At 39.2% G+C, this 18,267-nt stretch overlaps 1 protein-coding gene across 4 annotated transcripts in view; it reads left to right on the top strand.

Annotated features, from left to right (window-relative positions):
- The first annotated feature begins 2,604 nt into the window (after nt 1-2,604).
- Nucleotides 2,605-18,267, top strand: part of GUCY1A1 (guanylate cyclase 1 soluble subunit alpha 1) — a 35,133-nt gene continuing 19,470 nt past the window's right edge. The window contains exons 1-2 of one of the 4 annotated variants that reach the window (XM_086891189.1): nt 2,605-2,761; nt 11,779-12,007. The gene's annotated coding sequence lies outside the window, so the exon portion shown is untranslated. Of the gene's footprint in view, nt 2,762-2,812; nt 3,154-11,778; nt 12,008-18,267 lie in introns of those variants that run through there. The other 3 variants (XM_086891191.1, XM_086891187.1, XM_086891190.1) reach the window with 3 other exon arrangements.

Raw genomic sequence — 18,267 nt, 5'->3', positions numbered from 1 at the left:
ACACTGCAATGTGATGTTTAAAAATGTTGTTGAGCCTTCACCCTTGAAGACACTAGAAATTTGGCTGGACACCATGCTGAACAATGTGTTCCAGTTGAGCCTGCTGTGAGCAGCAGGGTTGGATTAGCTCAAATCCAGAGGTAACTTCCAGCCTCGTTCCTTCTGCCATCCTGTTATCTGCCAGCATCTCCAGCCCCCCAGTGCCAGTGCCTGAAGCCATCCAGGCTGAGCCATCAGCTGCTCAGCACCACAGCTCTGGGCTGCAGCTTTCTGTATTTTCAGAAATTTCAGTTGCCATGGGGGAGATGATATATTTGAGAGGTGCTTCTTTGAAGACATCTGATTTGAGAACTTGAATTAAATACAGCAGATGCCAGTAAATGGCAGTTTAGGAGTGTTAATTGTGCTCTGAATTATGATGCCCTTATATTTGATTATACATGTATCTTGGCACCATTACATATAATACAATCTTTCCATCTTACCCATCTTATTGAAAAAAAAAAACAAAAAAAACTTTATTTTATTGAAAATAAATTAAGAAAATTTTGCCATTTTTAAGTGTGACATAAGTGTTCCTTAAATAAAACGTGATATCTTTTTTGGTATTTGTGGGATCTTATGGAAGAAATTTATCTTATCTAATTTTGTTTGGAGAACTAACTTTCCAATGACTAAAGTAAAATGAATACTGCCTTGTATTAATACTTCAATTAATATAGCTTGAAATGCTATTCTTTAAAATACTCACAGCAAAGATCCTTTTCATAAGCATGTTCTTGGTTTTCATTTGGTGCAAGTTTGCAAGTCGTTACTAGTACACACATAACAATTGTTGTGACAGGGATGAACAGTGGCTTTCCAAGAGCCATGGGAGACCTTTGTGTGCTGATGATTCAGTTCCTCACCAAATGTCCAAATTTGCTGTTCTTGTCCAGTGTTCGTTCGTCACCCTGGTCACAGCAGGTTTACACTGCAGTGATCATCATACCTAAATCTGCATGGCACATCCTGGAATAGGAAAGCTCTGTGCAACAGAAGCTCTTACTCCTTTTTGTACAGAAACCTGATAATGGGATTCACTTATATCAGTTGCTCAGAAGCTTTTTTTTCCCAGAAATGTCTGGTTCCCTGAGGCAAGAAAAGAGAGACTGAAAAGTGAGAGTTATGGTAGCTTGCAAATGAGGGCAAACATTAGCAGGGCCACACCTTGTCTTGAGACTAATATTTGTTTTTGAAGGCATCAATGCTTATCTATTAATAGTAATTTTATGAAGTACACAATATCCTATGCTATTTATCAGTCAATTAATTTTCATATTGCTTGTCAATAACTTCAGAAATGGCAGCAAATTGGGCTTTGGCAGACTATTTTTGGTTGACTATCTAGTGGCTGAAGGAATTAATCACTTTTTTAGCTGACAGATTTATTTTAACATGGAAGGCGGGGAAGCATGGTGTGAAGCAGATATATTTATTAAACTATCTTTCAGTTCTGACAGTCAGGGAGCAACAAAACAGTCACACCTTAGGTCTGATACCCTCTTTTGTGCAATGTTGATCTGTTCAAAACCACTTGGAGATGTGCTACTTTTGTTTTGGTTGATTTTGAATCTTACTTCCACACAAGTTTATTAAGGTACAGCAGTCAGTAAGCCACAAGAAATAATACCCCTCTTCTCTTGCAGTGTAGGCATGGTGCTCCTCCAAACTCATCCTTCAGCTTACAACAGCTATTTTTCCTGGTGAGATTTTCTGTTTGCTTCTCTGTGACTTTATAAGGCAACTGTTCCTACTGTGAACTCAGTCACCGTTAATTGTCTGACGTATTTATTTATCTGACAAAATTATTTATCATCCTGGACTTGAAACTATCAATTGGTTCCATCCAGTGAAGACACCACGACAATGCTTTGGTAATGACTTAAAATTTTCTTGACTTATCATTCTGGTGTCATGCAAGAATTAAGAACACGATCTCGGACCTGGGCAACCCTGCAAGGAGTGTTTTTTGAATTTGTGTTCTAAATTGAAGTTGGCCATCTGATACGCTGATGTTGTGTAAACGATTCTTTTTTTCTGTGCTTATCTGGAAAGGCGTTTCCCTTCCTTCATTGCTTAGGTATTAGCTTAAGCAGTAGCACTCCAAGGCTACAGTAAAGAAGCTATATATTATACATTGCAGGGAATGTCACTAGCAACAAGTAAATACAAGCCTTAAATGTAAGTGGTAGAGAAAATGCGAATAAAACAAACATGGCAGCACACGTTTCCCAGCAGAAGGCTATGTGGAAGGACACCGGTGTGGAAAACACGTCAGTAAGCACAGCGCCGTGCCCCCCCATGACACAGGTTCCTGCAGCTCCCGACTGCGCAGCCTGACATTCCCCCGAGAGCCCAGGGGCCCGAGAGCCCAGGGGGCACTGCTGGCCCGGCGGGGAGCGGGGAGCCGGCGCTGGGCTCGGAGCCCCGGCCATCCCCGCGCAGGGCCGGCGGGACGGGCCCGGCTCGGCACGGCTCTGCCCGGCTCTGCCCGGCCCGGCTCTGCCCGGCCCGGCCCGGCGGGGCCATCGCGCCGCCCCCGGCCGCCGCCCCCGCCCCGCCGCCGCCCTGATTGGGCCCGCGGGGAGGCCCCTCCCGCCGGGCCCCGCCGCGCCGCGCCCGCTGCCCAAATACACCTTGGCGGCGGCGGGGAGCGGCGGCTGCGAGCGCCTGCCCTGAGCCCTCGGCGGGGCTGCGGCCGCGGGCACCCCGCGCCATGGTGAGTGACGGAGGCGGCGGGCGGGGCGCGGAGAGGGGCGGCGGGGACCCTGGACAGCGCTGGGACGGGGCAGCCGGGCGGGGCCGGGGCTCTCTGCGGCGGGAGGTGATCGGTGCTGAGCCCCGGGAGCGGGCGGGGGCCGCGGGAAGCGCTCTCCCCTCAGCGCCCCGAGCCCCGTGTGCGCCGTGCCCCGAGGCAGATCTGTATGGGCGCGAGCGAAACGGGCGGCGATTCGGGGCTGGGAGCGCTCGGGGTGCCCGCCGAAGGCTCCGCCACGAGGGGTACTCCGCCGGCCTTTGTGCATTGTGAGGCTTTCTAAGAATTCGCGAACTGCCGATGCTCGTCAAGCTAATGAAACCCGTTCGGGGCTGGTGTTACTGCGCTATGCTTAGGTAAGGTTTTTTTTTACACGGTTTTCAGAGCAATTTATATCATTCCACCTCATGAATTAGACACAAACGTGATATTTCATCACATACTTGATGCTCTAACAATAACTTCATCTCTGCATCTGCTGTTCCAATTATTTCTTTTTCCTAGGAAGAATAAATGAACCCCCAAACTGTGTTGCATTCATGATGATTAGCAATTTTTCAGTCAATTTTCTCCCTCTTATTTCCATTTTGCCAAGACTTTAGGCTCATAATCCCTTTTTTGAGTGAATAGGTTTGTTTCTGTGACTAAAGCTCAGTGACCATTAGTAGCCTACATTTAGTGTCCCCTTTATAAAAACATCTCTCTCTATAATCATGAGATACTTGAAAAGTTTTTCTCTCATATATGAAGGAGCGCTTTTATGCATCTTTTATGCATCTTATGTCCTGTCTCATGCTTGATCTAATGCTGCTTCTGACACGGCTCTATTTTCAGAGCTGGTCACTTATTCTGTGGATGTGGTAAGATGGCTTTCTAAGTTCGAAGGATGATTTAACAGGGGAAAAAGTCATAAGCAAGGATGCAGTGTGTCTGTAATGCTGTATTTGGGCTTTTTGCTTCCACTGGGCTGCAGGTTACACTGTGCTGCCTGTAGGTTGGTCTAAAGAGAGATGGTCAGACATTTGCTATTTGGAATACTAGTAGGAAAACCAAAATTCTTGTTCACTCAGATTTTCCATTATTAAGTCTGAGAATACAGAGCTACAGAAAAATGTAACAGAGAAATTTTTCATAACAAGTGTAAGAGTTTAATTACATTTTTATGAATAGAACAAAGTGTTTTACTTATTTCAAAGTGGTCTAATCTTAGAATTTTTCCTACGACAAAACTCCCAAATGAGCCACTCCCTTTTCTTGTCGTTAGAATTAAGATGGTTTGTTTCCAAACTACAAAAAACTAGTCATAAGGAAACATACACTTTAAATCATCTGAATGGGTTTACTACGTTTCTAGGATCAGGAACAAAAGGTGGTGACAGCCTGTACTGAGAAGAGATTCCTGTAAGACTATTTTACATAATTAATCAGAGACGATAAGCAATTCAGGGAACCAGAGAATGTGTGCAAATGTGTTACAAATGTTCTCTTTGTAGGGAAGAGAATTGTAGAGAAGTTTCTTGCTTGGATTGTGTTGCTCTGGCGTGCTACATATGGCCATACGTTCTGATGACTGTTCTCTTCGCTTTGCCAGTAGCAAGAACCTTAAATGAACCAGGCGATTGTAAGGAAGCACGAGGAGCACTGTAGCAGTGATATAAAAACTTTGTGCTCCCATTCTCACCCCCACAAAAAAATAAATAAATAATAAAAAAAAAGCATTTGCTGAAATCGTGCTGATCCAAAGCAGGCAGGAAAGGTATGGAAGGAGAAGGAAAGCACATACTGAGATTTCCTGGCTGTACTTCCCTTTTCTGTGGAAATATGTCACTTGCAGCTATTATGAGTCATGACAATGCAAGATCATGAGGCAAACATTGGAGGAGAAGGTAAGGAATTTAGTTTTACAGTGGTTTTTTTACCCTTTTTGACATCAATAAAATGTCTCACCGAGGTCTCGCTGTCCTCTCTTTCACTGGTTCATTTGTTGAATACTCATTTAAAACACTAAGAATAAGGAGTCAGGGTCCCTAAAAGTAAGTATTCAAGTTAAGTATATTTGTCTTATTGGAATTAATGCTTTCTTTAAAAAAAATCTGTCCTTAGCCTTCTGTGACAGTCTGTTTCAAAACAGATCCCATAGTGAAATCAAAACAAAAGTAAGAGCTGGTAATAAAATCGAATATGCCAAATATCAGTGGCAGTCAAAACCTGGTTATGTCATGCCATAAATTATAAAATACCAGTGCTATTATAAGTATGAATGCCATCTGTTTAAAATTCTAAAAAAAAAAAATACCAGGACTCAAAATAAGTAATCCAAGAAGCCAAGATAGAGTTTGTAGCAAACACAGCTATTTTCCTTTTAACTGGAATGAGTTGTTAACAAAAATACTGTAAATTGTATTATACTTTAAAAAATCCTCAAAAACTAAAAATCAAGCACCTCAGTAATCTAAGCAAGCATATGCTACCTTCTAAATTATCAACAAGGAAATATGTGTAAGAAGGTACTGGATGCATTTTGTATCTACTTTGAGACTAGCAACAGGTTTTAATTTTTCTTTATAAAAGCTTAATCATTTAAGAAAAGTCCTGTATAGGTAAAAAGAAATCTTATTTGAAAGAATTACTGGAAACTACAGGACATGATTTAAAGAAATCATTACATTTCAGAGTGCACATTTTATTAACAAATGAAATTTGGGCCATTGGAGAGCTGCCATTAAAGTTCCTTTGCTGGGATTCCTTGCACATTTTGTACTATTTACTTTTTAAAGACCTTTTTTGTCTACATGTCTTTTAAAATTTACTGCATTTATGTAGATGTTTGCCATTGCAATTAAGAATTTTAGCATTTGAAATTAAATTAGGGCCAAATCTCACGTTTTACATTACTTTGAATATCCCTTCTACATGTCTTCACCATTTGAGATATGGCTGTATGATGTTTGTATATTGTATGACTGTATGAATGATGTATGTCCAGTGTGTCTTGCATGAGTAGTTGTATGACAAGTAGCGATTCAAGTTTATCATTAAACATATTATATTTTTAAGTCAGTTCAAGGCGTTGGTTTTTGTTCAACAAAAAAACACTGTTCAGGGCAGAATGTTAGTATCCATTTCATTTTAAAATTAGAATAGGATTTAAGCATGTGCTTAAGTTGACTAGGGCTTCTAGCTATGGTGTACACAATAAATTAATTTTTTCTAATAAAGGCAGCAAAATTTTCTAGAAACAGCAGATTTTTTTTATAGGGTTTTACAGGCTTTATATAGGTTCACATGCTTTGAGACAATTTAAAAAACCACGTTAATATTTATAATATATATATAATATTTATAAGCCTTTTACTTGTACCATAGGTAATGACTGCAGCTCAGTTGGTGATAGGCTGTTCTTCCATTTTTTTGGTTGTCCTGCTCTGGTGATAGCAGCTGTAGGTCAGTGGTAGGAAGTGGCTCACCACACAGGATACTTATTTTTATAGATGTGTTGTCTAGAGCAAGCTGACATCTACTCCCTTTTTGTAGGACTGCACATTTCACTGGTCTCAGTTGTTCCGCTGCTTCATGACCTAAGCCAGAGCAAATACGATCCCTATGGATTAATCTTAGTGCACCACAGAGAGGCCTCACCAAGTCCTGTTTGCTGATTCAGACCCCAAGCACCTCTGTGAGCTTCAGGCCCTCCACGGGCCTTCAGTCTTTAGGAGAATCCCACCCTATCATGGTATTTCATGATATTCACTTCCATTTGTTTTTCATTCATGTTTCCTATTATATGATAGTTTTGTTAAGGGGAATAGATGCCCTTGCTAATAACATTACTGCTTTCAGATTTAATTGAGATTTAACTGACATTTGATTCAAATGCCCCTTCCATGGTTCAGACCTTCACTGCTACTTTTTTTTAAGCACTCTCCCAGCTACTTGAACTTGGCAGTATTGTGGTACACATTATTCTTGATTTTACTGCTCTGACTCTTTAAATTAGTTCGTTTGTATTACTTAAAGTCAGTTTGTGAATTGATTTTCTTCTTGCGTATTTACTATTCACACTCCAAGTAGCTGTTCCGAGAGAATGGTGCCCTGCTAGCAGGAGCATTTGAACAAGCCCCCTTGTGCAAGTCAGCCCCAGGAGGGTCATTCCTTACAGGAAGCACACTAAGCCCAGATGATAACCCAGCTGTGCCTTTCCATGTTATTTCTGACAGGGTATCTCTTTCATGACAGCCCCTGTCTGTACTTCCTGTGCATGTGTATCTGCCTGTGAACAGAATGCTGTGCTGTCCCTGCTTGAGTGACAAGGCCACTTTTTCTCCACCCTAAGGCAAGGAGAGAAATGCCTGGAGACTTGAACTCTTGCATGGGGCTGTGGGGCATGGAGCTGTCTGGAACCCTCCCTTGGGATGGTTTGGCCATGCCTTGCTCTTCACGCATGGCTATGCCCATTGATTGTTTCAGCTAAGTCCATGTAGAAAGTAGGTCAGCCATGCAGTGGCTCAGGAGAAGAGCTTTAATTGTGTGGTTGTAATCTAGAAACAGGACGTGTGTACCATCTTGGAGGAGACTAGAACCATTTCCAAAGATGTTATCAAGCATTGTGGAATCTAGCCCTTGGACAGCTGTTTGTATTAGAGAGCTGCAGGGAATATCCCTGCGAGTCATCCAATTGCCTCCCTGTGAATAAAGTGAAAATTTCTTGTTAGAAGGCAACATGCCAAAATTATTTGATTATTTTCTCCTCCACAAATGGAAATTGAAAGAAACATACATTTATGAAGTGACTCTGTTCCTCAGCCCAGTTCTGAGTTATTTAGAACAAAAATACATCATGCTTTTGGGGAAAATGTATTTTGTGGGAATCCTGCTGGTGTAATTCTAGAATGTCACTGATTCCAGAGTGCAGAAAAACTTACGGTTTCTGTGATGCTACATACAGTACTTGCTGCTAAACTCTCCACTTTTAATAAATAATAGCAGAGAAATAAGTTTCTCTATAAGAATATTGGACAGAAGTGTGTTACACAGCGATAACTGCCTTTCTAATGCTGACCAAGGTAAACGTGTTTAATTTCATTTCAACCTTACATTTCACTTGGCACTTGATACAGATGCAGACTGACAAAAACTGTTCAGGGAAAGCTGATTACCCTCCTCAGCAAATACAGAAACTTCACACACAAAAGAGCATTAGTAAAAGCCTGAATACAGCAGAGGAACACCTCAGCAATATTTCTAGTTTGTTATTGGGAAAAATTGTGATTTTATGTTTGCTCACAATGATTTCTGTGGTTTGAAAACACAAGACAATATACTCAGGTATATAGGGAGGGGCATCTGCTTACACGAATAGCTGTGCTTCTTACTAGCCCTGACTGCAGGCATCCAGGAGCCTAAAATACTCTTTGCAGTTCCTGTTTTAAATAGAACTGCTAAAAATGGAAAAATTTCCATGTCTTCGGAGAAAGCATGTATCAATCTAACTTTAAATTTCCTTTTTTGTTGTTTTTGCCAAAATTGTCTTCATAGTTGTCTCTTCTCTCTTTGCACTGGCAAGTGCAAAACCATTTGCCTTCACGAGAAAAATCTTTGGCGGACTGATAAATTTTTCAAATTTTAGTGAAAATAGAGCTATTAGTCCATAGAACTCACAAGACATATTTAGAGGTAGGATTTTAGAATTTCCCTTTGGGAAGAAATTGTGGCTCAAGTAACTTTGGCTTTTGGTCTATGGGGAACTGATTATTTTTTCTCAAAAACTTCAGGAAATCGTGACAGAAATAATTGCAATTCATTACAGATTGAATTAAATGCTTATTTTGATACAGTTAAGTGTTCCCAAATAAGTTGCATGATATTATAAACCAGCCAAGGGGAAAGGAATTTCCTTTAAGAAATTATGAAGCCTTCAGAAATAACAGAATGACATTAAACCTGCCATGTGTTAGCCTTAAAGGTTTGGTGTGAGGATACCTTCCTTGTTATGCTTGTATATTTAGCACCCGCACCCTTCTATTAATCCTATCTGCAAAATCTGTCAGAATTCTACTGTGTAAAGTGTTTTCATCTCATTGTTGCTTTTAAAATCTGGCTGGCAATTTTTATAAGGTCAAACATGACTTTTCTAAATCACTCAGATCTACTAAACTGCCCAACAAACTTGTGCAAACTCTTAGCTTGTGCTAAGACATCTGGATTCACTTCTTAGCTCAGCTGCAGTCTTTCTTCTGTGATCTCCATGCCTTATTTCCCCACTTACAAAGGAGAAATTGTTATGCACCTTTCATATCCCATTTTTCTGTCTGAGCTGTTCAGAGGACAAGCCCTTCAGGTCAGACAACATCTTCCCCTGTGTATTTCTGTGTGGCCCTGCTCTTAGTTGGAGCCTTCTGGGTTGAAATAAGCAAGTAACAGGCTCTGCCAACAGCAGTAGAGAGAGATACCCTGCATTCTGCTCTATCTGTGGCACCATTTCTCTGCTAAGAAACCTGCCCAAGGATGAACTCACAGAAGATTAAATATCAGTATTTAAGTGTAAACAAAAGTCCTGTAAGAATTTTTGCATGTTGTGATCTTGCTGACTAAATAGTGAGACCTTCATGAATGTTAGAAGGTAATGAAATGTGTCCCTTTTTAGACAAAAACATTTGGTTGTATGGTGGCAATGAAATAACACAGAGGAGACCAGTCTTCATCTCGTTAGGCAGTTTGCAAAACCTTTTGATGTGCTCACAAGGCAGAGACCACATTTGTAGTGTGACACTGAAAATCTCCTGCTGATCTGAAAATTAGTATCAGCTTTGATCAGGTTCACACTTATGTCACATGCTCCAGATTTGTGAGAGAGGCAGCATGATTGTCAACTATATGTGGAAAGCATATAAATATATAAATTCATATGTTATATGAAACATATAAAAATATATATGTAGTTGACCATGACAATAGTAAATTTTAGAACCAGCAGAGGCATGGCTAGTCACAGTTTGAAGTGTGCAGCTATGCCATGCATGGGATAGGGGTGGGCATCGTGTCACTGACTATTCTTGTAGCAGATTACAGACTGGCACTCAGAAATGCCAATAAAATCTGGCTTTAATGGTTGCTTAACATATGAAATGTGGTTTCATGATATCTTCCTTTGAGTTTCTCTTTGAAATTATTTGCAGTTCTAAGTAATTCAGTTATTTGCAGTTCTAAGCAAAAATGGGTTCAAATGATGGAGGGGAATTAAAAGGAAAAAGTATCTTTTCAAATAGGCTTTGAAGCAGTGAAGAGCAAGGACTATTGATTTGATACAGGGTTATGATTTATCCTTAGCAAAAACTAAAACAGAACATCTATCCCTGCCTCTGTTGTGGGCAGAATTTTCTTAGCAGTAAATTGGTATATGGAAAAATAAGATATTAAACTGAAGTAAGAGAGTGGTAGTGGCAGAAAATCATCTAATGAGGTTTATGTGTTAAAAAAAATAGTGAAATTTTATTGCCACTGTTGTAAATTACTATAGTGTAAATGGCTGATCTATTTAATACTGGAATAAATACGCCAAAAAAGACATATTTATATAACAAATTCTCAGTGTTTTCTTTCCCAACTGTTACACTACAGTAATGGAAAACACTCATAATCTCTAGTAAAATATTAATAAATGCATTCCGATCTTTAAACTTAGGTTTGGCACTCCGTCTTTCAGCAATGAAGCTGCTTTACTTAGGAATGCAATCCTAATGTCAGTTTAACATAGTATGGGCGTCATGGGATTTAGATGCCTATTATAACCAGAGTTGAAAACCCAGAGCAAAGGTTTACAACATTAATATGCTGCAAAGATACTTGTGATATTGTGAGAACTTAATTTCTCCATTGTCACAAGATACTCGTAAAGTTAATGCTTGTGTCTCGTTAAAGCTTGTCAGGTGCAAGTATTTAAAATAAATGTTTTGTATTTTCCACATCACCTAAAGTGTAAGCAGAAATGTCAAATATTTCTGACCCCATATAAAGGAAGACTGTGCACAGTGCAGCAGACTTTCTTTCCTCCCTGTGCTATTTTTACCTGTTGAGAGTACACTTTGCAAGATTCATGGTGTTTCAAAATGCTCTAGAATGCCAAAATGCTTAAAAATGTTATCTTCATCTTGGCAGGAGGTTCCTTGTGAAGGAGAGATACTACTTTTCTTTATCCTTAAAGTTAGGTCTCTGGTTTACATTCTCCAGGAACTCGTGCATCTCATTCCCTCCCTCTGCCCCAGCTATTCTCTTGGCTTCTCAGCCTTTACTCCCTTGGAAAAGGGGAGCTGGCGATGTAGCATCCTCTTTCTGCTCACGTAAACAAGTACAGAGGTGGAACCTATTATTTGTTACATGATTTCTTTTTTCAAGGGTCCAGTGAGCAATAATTTTAACTATCCAGTCAAAGGAGTATATCTCTTCAAGGTAATATTCAAATAACATTCAAAACCTATTTGAAGTACTGAGTACATATACACTCGCTAGGGCCAGAATTTGATTTTGGTTCATTTTTAGGTTTTCTGCCACAGTTCACTGGCCAGTTGCTCTCTCTTTCACCTCTGAAACAGCTGAACTGTGTTTACTGCTTGGATTTATTATTCACAGCACTAGTATGCAACACAGCAAGTTGGAGACATCCTGTTATGTGGCCCCATTTTTGAAATGGACATAGTTTCTTAATATAATGAAAGAAAACAGGTGTTCAGTGGTGGATTTCCATTTTACAGACTTAAAACCCAGCACATACAGAATGGTTATTCATTAACATTTTGGTGGGAAATTGTTCTTGAAGGACCTTTGGTGTGGTACAGCCGCCTATACTTAGTGAGCTTTAGGTCTCTCTGGGTAGCTGAAGTGTTGAGACAAAGATGTTTACCAATAACATTTGATTTTAGTTTGGATTCTCAACAAAGTAAATCTGAGATGACTCTGCTGCTGCTTTTTTTTGGCTATTGCTCCAGTTTAGGAGCTCCTCCAGGCCAAGATGCTCAGCTGTGTTCTTTGTGCCTGAAGCCGAAAGCCTCCCAGCACTGAATCATAAATTGCCACACCAAGGACTGGATGCCTGAACAGTTCCTTACCTTCTGTAGTGGCAGTGGGAGGAAGGTCTGCTTGTGCTTACTGGTGATTGCTGACACCAGTGCACTTCCATGCTGCCTCACTGGAATGCAGGGCCTCGTAGGAATCCAGGTAAGTGATGCTTCCATCCTGGGATCTCAGACACATGTGCAGCACTAACTGGTATTTCAGAAGCTCTGATGGAGAAAAAAAAGAGGTTCCTTATAGACATATTATAAAACACAAGTGAAATATCTTTTCTTAAAAAGAAAATGTAAAATTATGAAACGAAACCTTAAATTGGTTACACATCTAAGGCACATCTAGCCTTTATGTTACAAATCATTGCCATTTAAAACAAAATACTGGAAAATAACATGGGCAGTTGAGGAAGCTTTTATTGTTTCTTTATTAACATAGGGCAACCTCATTAAACAGTGCTACAAAACAAGGCATGTCATTCCCAGCCCCCCAGTAGATGGTGATGTGGCAAACCAGTGAAACTAGAAATTGAATCTTGACAGCCAAATCAAGGTAATAAACATGTATGTTTCCTTAATTGTGCAACAGAGAGTAATGTATAACCAGGAGAATTGGTTGAAATACAGAAACAACAAACAAAAAAATTCTCCTAGAATCTAAAATACTGTTGGAAAGCTGCATGAAATTAGCATGTCAACATGTTCTATAGGCTATACTGACGGATTACAGAAAAATTATTTGCATAAGAACCTACCAAATTTCCGTGGATTTGTAGTAGAGAGAAAGCACTTTATCAGTAAGAGAACTGCCCATTCCATTCCAAATAGTTTTGCTCTATTGCCAATGTTTTCATTATTTCTTATGGATTATTTGATCCTCATGTTCTTCTATAGGCTTTCGTCTGTTCTTTCTTCCTTGATCTTTTATTCTGTCTGTATCTTCCTTTGTTTTATCTTTCACATAATAAAGAACAGCACATACTGCAAAATAAATTAGAAAAAAAATAGAAAAACTGCAGTCTGAGAAATGGAGACAAGCTCAGATCTTTCAAACTTCAGTAAGAGTAACTGTGATGTTTACATCATTGCAGCCAGTGTGCTTATAGAGGTTGTGAAGTGAAGAAATGTGGGTGATTCTAGGTACCCTGCCTAGAATAACTCCCCGAAGATTACACTGTGGTTCATGCAATGCACAATATCTGTATTCACCCAATGAGATAAAGACCCGAGGACCTTGCACAAAAAGTCACAAAAAAAGCAGCAGAAGAATTAGTTAAAATACATTTAATTTGCTCAATAATTAAACCCTGAATTTATGCCTCAAATCACAGGCTGGCGATTGATATATCTGATCAAAGTTTCTGCACTGTTCTTCGTTAACCTTTTCTTGGGTTTCCATTCTTCAGTATCTCTTAATCTGTTTGATCTCTGTTCCTCTGAAATTGGTGAATTTCGGTGGAATTTGCAAGCTAAGCATCTATTTCTGTGCCAGCCTGTAACCGGCACTCTGGCACAAAAATATCCAAAACTGAAACAGAGTTTCAAAAAGCTGGATGATATTATTTTTGTTCTGTTTGAATATTCAACTTTGATATTGTTACAAGGGCTGCAATTCAACAGCTAATGTATTTGAATCTGTATAATGCATAGCTTGAATCATACTAAATCTTTCTGAATGTATCTGTTCTAACTGGAGGAGCAGCACTGACCAAGGCTTCTTACTATTTGGTATGTTTTAGCTATAAGAATGTATCTTTTTAAAAAATTTTTTATTACTAATGAGGGTTTGGAAATGTAGCATTATAAATAATTTCTTTGGTGTCATGATCAATACCTCAATGATCCTCTGATTTTCACTGTGTCTATTATTAAAACAAGAAGCTACATTTTAATGACTTGAGAACTTTCTTTATAAAGGAGCTCACATTTCTACATCTCAATAGCCTGCTATAATTTAGATATGTCAAAGCTGAATCTCCCATAAATATTTTCAGCTTACTTTTCCACAGAGCCACATTTTCCCCTCACTCCTTACTTCAAACTGCCGCCAGGGCCAAGGGGAAGTTATTACAGAATAGGTGGTGAACATGGCAGTTATCTCTGAGTTAATTCTGCATTCCTTCTCCCTGCTGGTCTCATTTACATGTGCTGACTTTTCCTCTGCAAAAGTAATCTGAAAAACACTCCGTGCAATTTGATGTCTTTCACATGCCTAAAAGAAGAGTTGAATAAATGGAACGGAAGGATTTGAAAGATCAGTAGCTGTGGTAACTCCAGCAATTGCACTGGAGACAATAACATGTATTACAGATTGAACATTCAACAGGAAGCCAAAATCTGCTTCTGGATTTATTTAATCTTTAGTTTTGTTACAAATGTGGTATACACTAACAACTGGCAAATGTTAGTCATTAAGTGCTTATTTGTTGTGATTAACATGATTAATTTCTCTTAATACCACATGTGCAAGCTCAGTATCACAAAAGCTCTCATCTTTACTTAGTTTCATCACTTTAGTGAAAAAAGAAGCCTGTGTTTTTTAAGACAATATAAATTCACATATTTACCTAGCTGCTTTAAATGCCTATCTGCTGTATTTTGCAGAAGAGTATTAGAAAGCACCTAAACAAAATACTCAAAGTGGTATTGTAATGTATTCCTAGAGCATTCAGTTTTTCTGGATGTGCTGATAATCTTTTCAAAGGTAAGATGCACTGCTTTTGTGTACTCAAATCTTTTTTAGAAGAGCAGTTTTTGAAAGAGGTGGGCTATGAATAACTATATGTGCCTGTACCATTGTGTGCAAAATGACAGGCCAATCAGCGAAATAAAAAAGGAAGGTGCTAATTTACAGTGCACATGGGCTAAATCAGCAATTCCAATTATTTTTAAATATGTTTTGTAGCAGAAACCATCTGTAGGCATTTAATCAAAAAGGAAGGTGCCTCTTGGTCCTGCTCTGCAAATACCACGGAAGAGAACAATTGGGGAGTAGCTGATTTTTCTGCTTCTTCAGAGCTGCTTTTTTTTTGCAGGGACCTACCTAAAGCAGTATCTGTATGATGGCCATGAGAACACCCATTCAGCCATCTCTTTGGGTTGATTTCACATCTTCAGTCAATATGTTTTTTCAGAAAAAGTACAAGGACATGACCTCAATGCTGCAGGACAAACTGGTTTTGCTAATTAGAAGTTCCTGTTATTACCTTCCCATGCATAGTTTTTAACCTTTTTGTAATCTCAAATGACCTCAGCTCTGTGATTATTGCATCTGCACACTTAGCTGCAAAAACTCAACATTAAAAAGCCAAGGTCATGTTTTGGTTCAAAAATAAGAAAACATGCAAATCAATGTTTCAGTGACAGCAGTGACAGACCTTTTAGGTTTAATCCTATTCCTGCTATATCCAGAAACCTGCTATTGACTTCAGTAGGAGTTGGCATGAGTGCTTAGCTATGAATAAATATGAAAGGTAGTTGTCAGTGATTTTCAGCATGAAAATGATTTTGTAGACATTGTAAACAGAACTGACAGGTGGCAAATACCCAGTCAGAAAACTCTGCAACTGAAAGCTGCTAATGAAACACTTTTCTTTTACAGACCTAGTTTTCAGACTCTTCTCTAAGATCTGTGGAGTTCATGGAAACTTTTAGTACTTTTATTTATAATACTTTCAGTACTTTTATAAATAAAACTTGCTGTTCATTATAATTTAAAGCTGATAACACAAAGGGAATATTTAACTATATGCACTGTCATTAGACACTGCAATCGGTGTTTTATATTGCTCTACCATGCTGCGGTATATTTGGGAAGATAATATTTATGCAAACCTGAGTGTCAGTTGCATAAAGAGTTACATCAACTTCAGCAAGAATATGTGCAGGTGCAAATCTCAGCAAGATAAGTGTCTTTCAAGAATTAGGGGAAATTTTTTATTATCTCAGAAAGATGCTTCATAGTTAATCCAGACCATAGTGCTCAAATAAGAAGTTAGTTCATTCTCTAGAAATCTGGAGTTGTTAAACAGTTTGTTGTTTCATTTATTAAAAAAGAGATGCAGCAATGCTGGCTAAATCATGAATACTAGCTGAAGATTTCACTAATGACATGGGATAAAATATTACTAGATTTCATTTTTATCACTAAATGATTTATTTCCTCCTTAAAAACATTTTTGATCTATGAAATAAATAAAAATCAGATTTTGCAGACATTCAAAGTTAAAGGTCAAGTGAAGTGCTATGTGTTGCTAAATTTGAGAGATTGAGCTGCAGGTAGGTATTTGGAAAGAATCAGTAAGCGCAGCAATTAACAATGTCTTCATGTTCTAGACCATCAATGCTTCTCCTTTTGTGGATTCTAATTAAGTTCCATTGGCTGTGGGCAACACTTTGATCTTTACATTTAACTCCTGCTGACTGTCATGAGCACTGCATGTCCTCAGGATGAGTTTTAATTCTTGAAAAGAAGACATAAATTTATTTTTCTTAGCTTTTCTCTTACAAGTTTTGTGAAAGTATTGTACTTTCAGGGACTGCAAATGCAGATTATGCTATATTTAAAAATATATTCCTTTAGAGCGTGACAATAATTTCCAGATGCTTTGGATTGCTCGCCCTCACTGCAGCAGCTCTTCTCTTCCAATTGCTTCCTCATCTGGGCACCCGGATCACTCGAGGTCCCGTCACTTAGGTCAGCTCAGTACCAGGATCTCTCAAAAAACCAAACCAAAACGGAAGCCCAAAACTTGAATAACGCATCACGGTTACATGTAGCAGGTTGCTAGTTTCTGTTGAGGTACCTGTCTCTGTGCCTCAGTAAAAGCGGCCGCGAGCGGTGCAGCTGCAGCGCTCCTGCAGCGTAAGGAGGCCGTGGCTCTCGGGGGTATCTCCTGTGGGACTTGCTCAGCTGGGGCTGCAGCCGTGCCCTGGGCCAGGGGTGAGGGCTGCCGTGTCCTCCTGAGCGTGTGACGGAGAGAGCAGAGGATCAGGTGCTGTGAGCCTGCCTGCTGGGCTTGCTGGGGTGTGTTTGCACACAGGTTTTGACTCACAGGAAGAGAATATTTTTCCCACGCTGTCTTCTCAGCATGCCTCCCTGTTATTTGGTCCTAGCATAGGAAAATATTTACCCTACGAAAGTACTTAATGTGATACTTAAAATGGCAAATATGTATTTTATCAGCAGCATTTGGGAATCGGTCCTTCCTTTAGCTACATGCCAAAACAGGGGTGTAGTAATTAAGGTTCCCCCTGCGCTCTTAATTGAAACCAGAGATGTGGCTGCAATATGACTTTCACATCTGGAGTCTGGGCTTCTCCCAGGGGTATATTTGGATCCAGGGATTTGCTTCAGACCATTACAGGGAAATGAGTCAGTAACTAAACCAGTATAAGAAATTTAGTGATACTTTAAAAATGAGGGTTTTGCCCTGTCTTCAAGAACATTGATTTCAATATTAAGATATAGTGTTTGGTGTTATTACACAAATGCTAATATTATAAAGCAGCAGAAATGTCTCTCTCATGACCTTAAAATATGACATAGTAGTTTTGAAGTTGACATATATTCTGTGAGACTTATTTTCAAGATAGAAAAGAAGATAATTTTTCTCAGAAAACAAAGGTAATTATTTTCTTAATCTCCTGGCTTGGTAGCTGTCTAATGTTGCAAATCACAGCCTATTCAACTTGGAGCACAGAGGAAGCACTTGATTGTGTTTCTCTGCTTCTTAAAACAATATATACAGAAAAGAAATGGTAGAAAGGTGAGAAACTTGCACATTATGTGGGAGAAAGATTTCTTGTGAGCAGGGTCTAGATTTATAGCTTGCCCATAGTCGTATAGTCATATAGGGCAGTCACTGGGATGAGTTACAACACTGAATTTGTATTTACTAAAATGTTTGGATTGTTAAAACAGTGATTGATTGGTGTGATTTGTATTATTTTACCATAGCTGCTTTACTGTCTTTTGCTTTGTTTGGTAATCGCTGTAATTCCATTAATTCAGTAAGTTCTGTGGTGTGCTGTGGTATTTCCTTATTTTCAAAAGTATGCTGTGACTTACATAAAAATTTTGACTCTACTTGTATTAGAAATAGCCTTAAACAGAAGGTGGAGAACACTGGAACTGGGCTTGCACAGCACACAATGACAATTTTAGTGCTTTGGAGAAAAAGTTGTAAAAGACTCTTCTTAAAGGGCTCTGGGGTAAAGATAGATCATAACCAGGATTGACTTGAAAGAAAGGAGGGTGGAAATTTTGCGTGAACAAGCAGAAAAGTTAATGCCTGGCAAAGCATATTCCTTTTGGGAGCTGGAGTGGAATTTGAGATTGCTGATTCTAGTAATTTCTTGGGCATCAGTAAATTATTGTGAAGTCCACTGTTCCATATCATGTCTTATCCT

The sequence above is a fragment of the Cyanistes caeruleus genome, chromosome 5 (genome assembly GCF_971803275.1).
Source record: "Cyanistes caeruleus chromosome 5, bCyaCae1.hap1.1, whole genome shotgun sequence".
Lineage (NCBI taxonomy): Eukaryota > Metazoa > Chordata > Aves > Passeriformes > Paridae > Cyanistes > Cyanistes caeruleus.
Note: the sequence above shows the minus strand (reverse complement) of the source record. Positions and strands in the feature narration are given on the sequence as shown.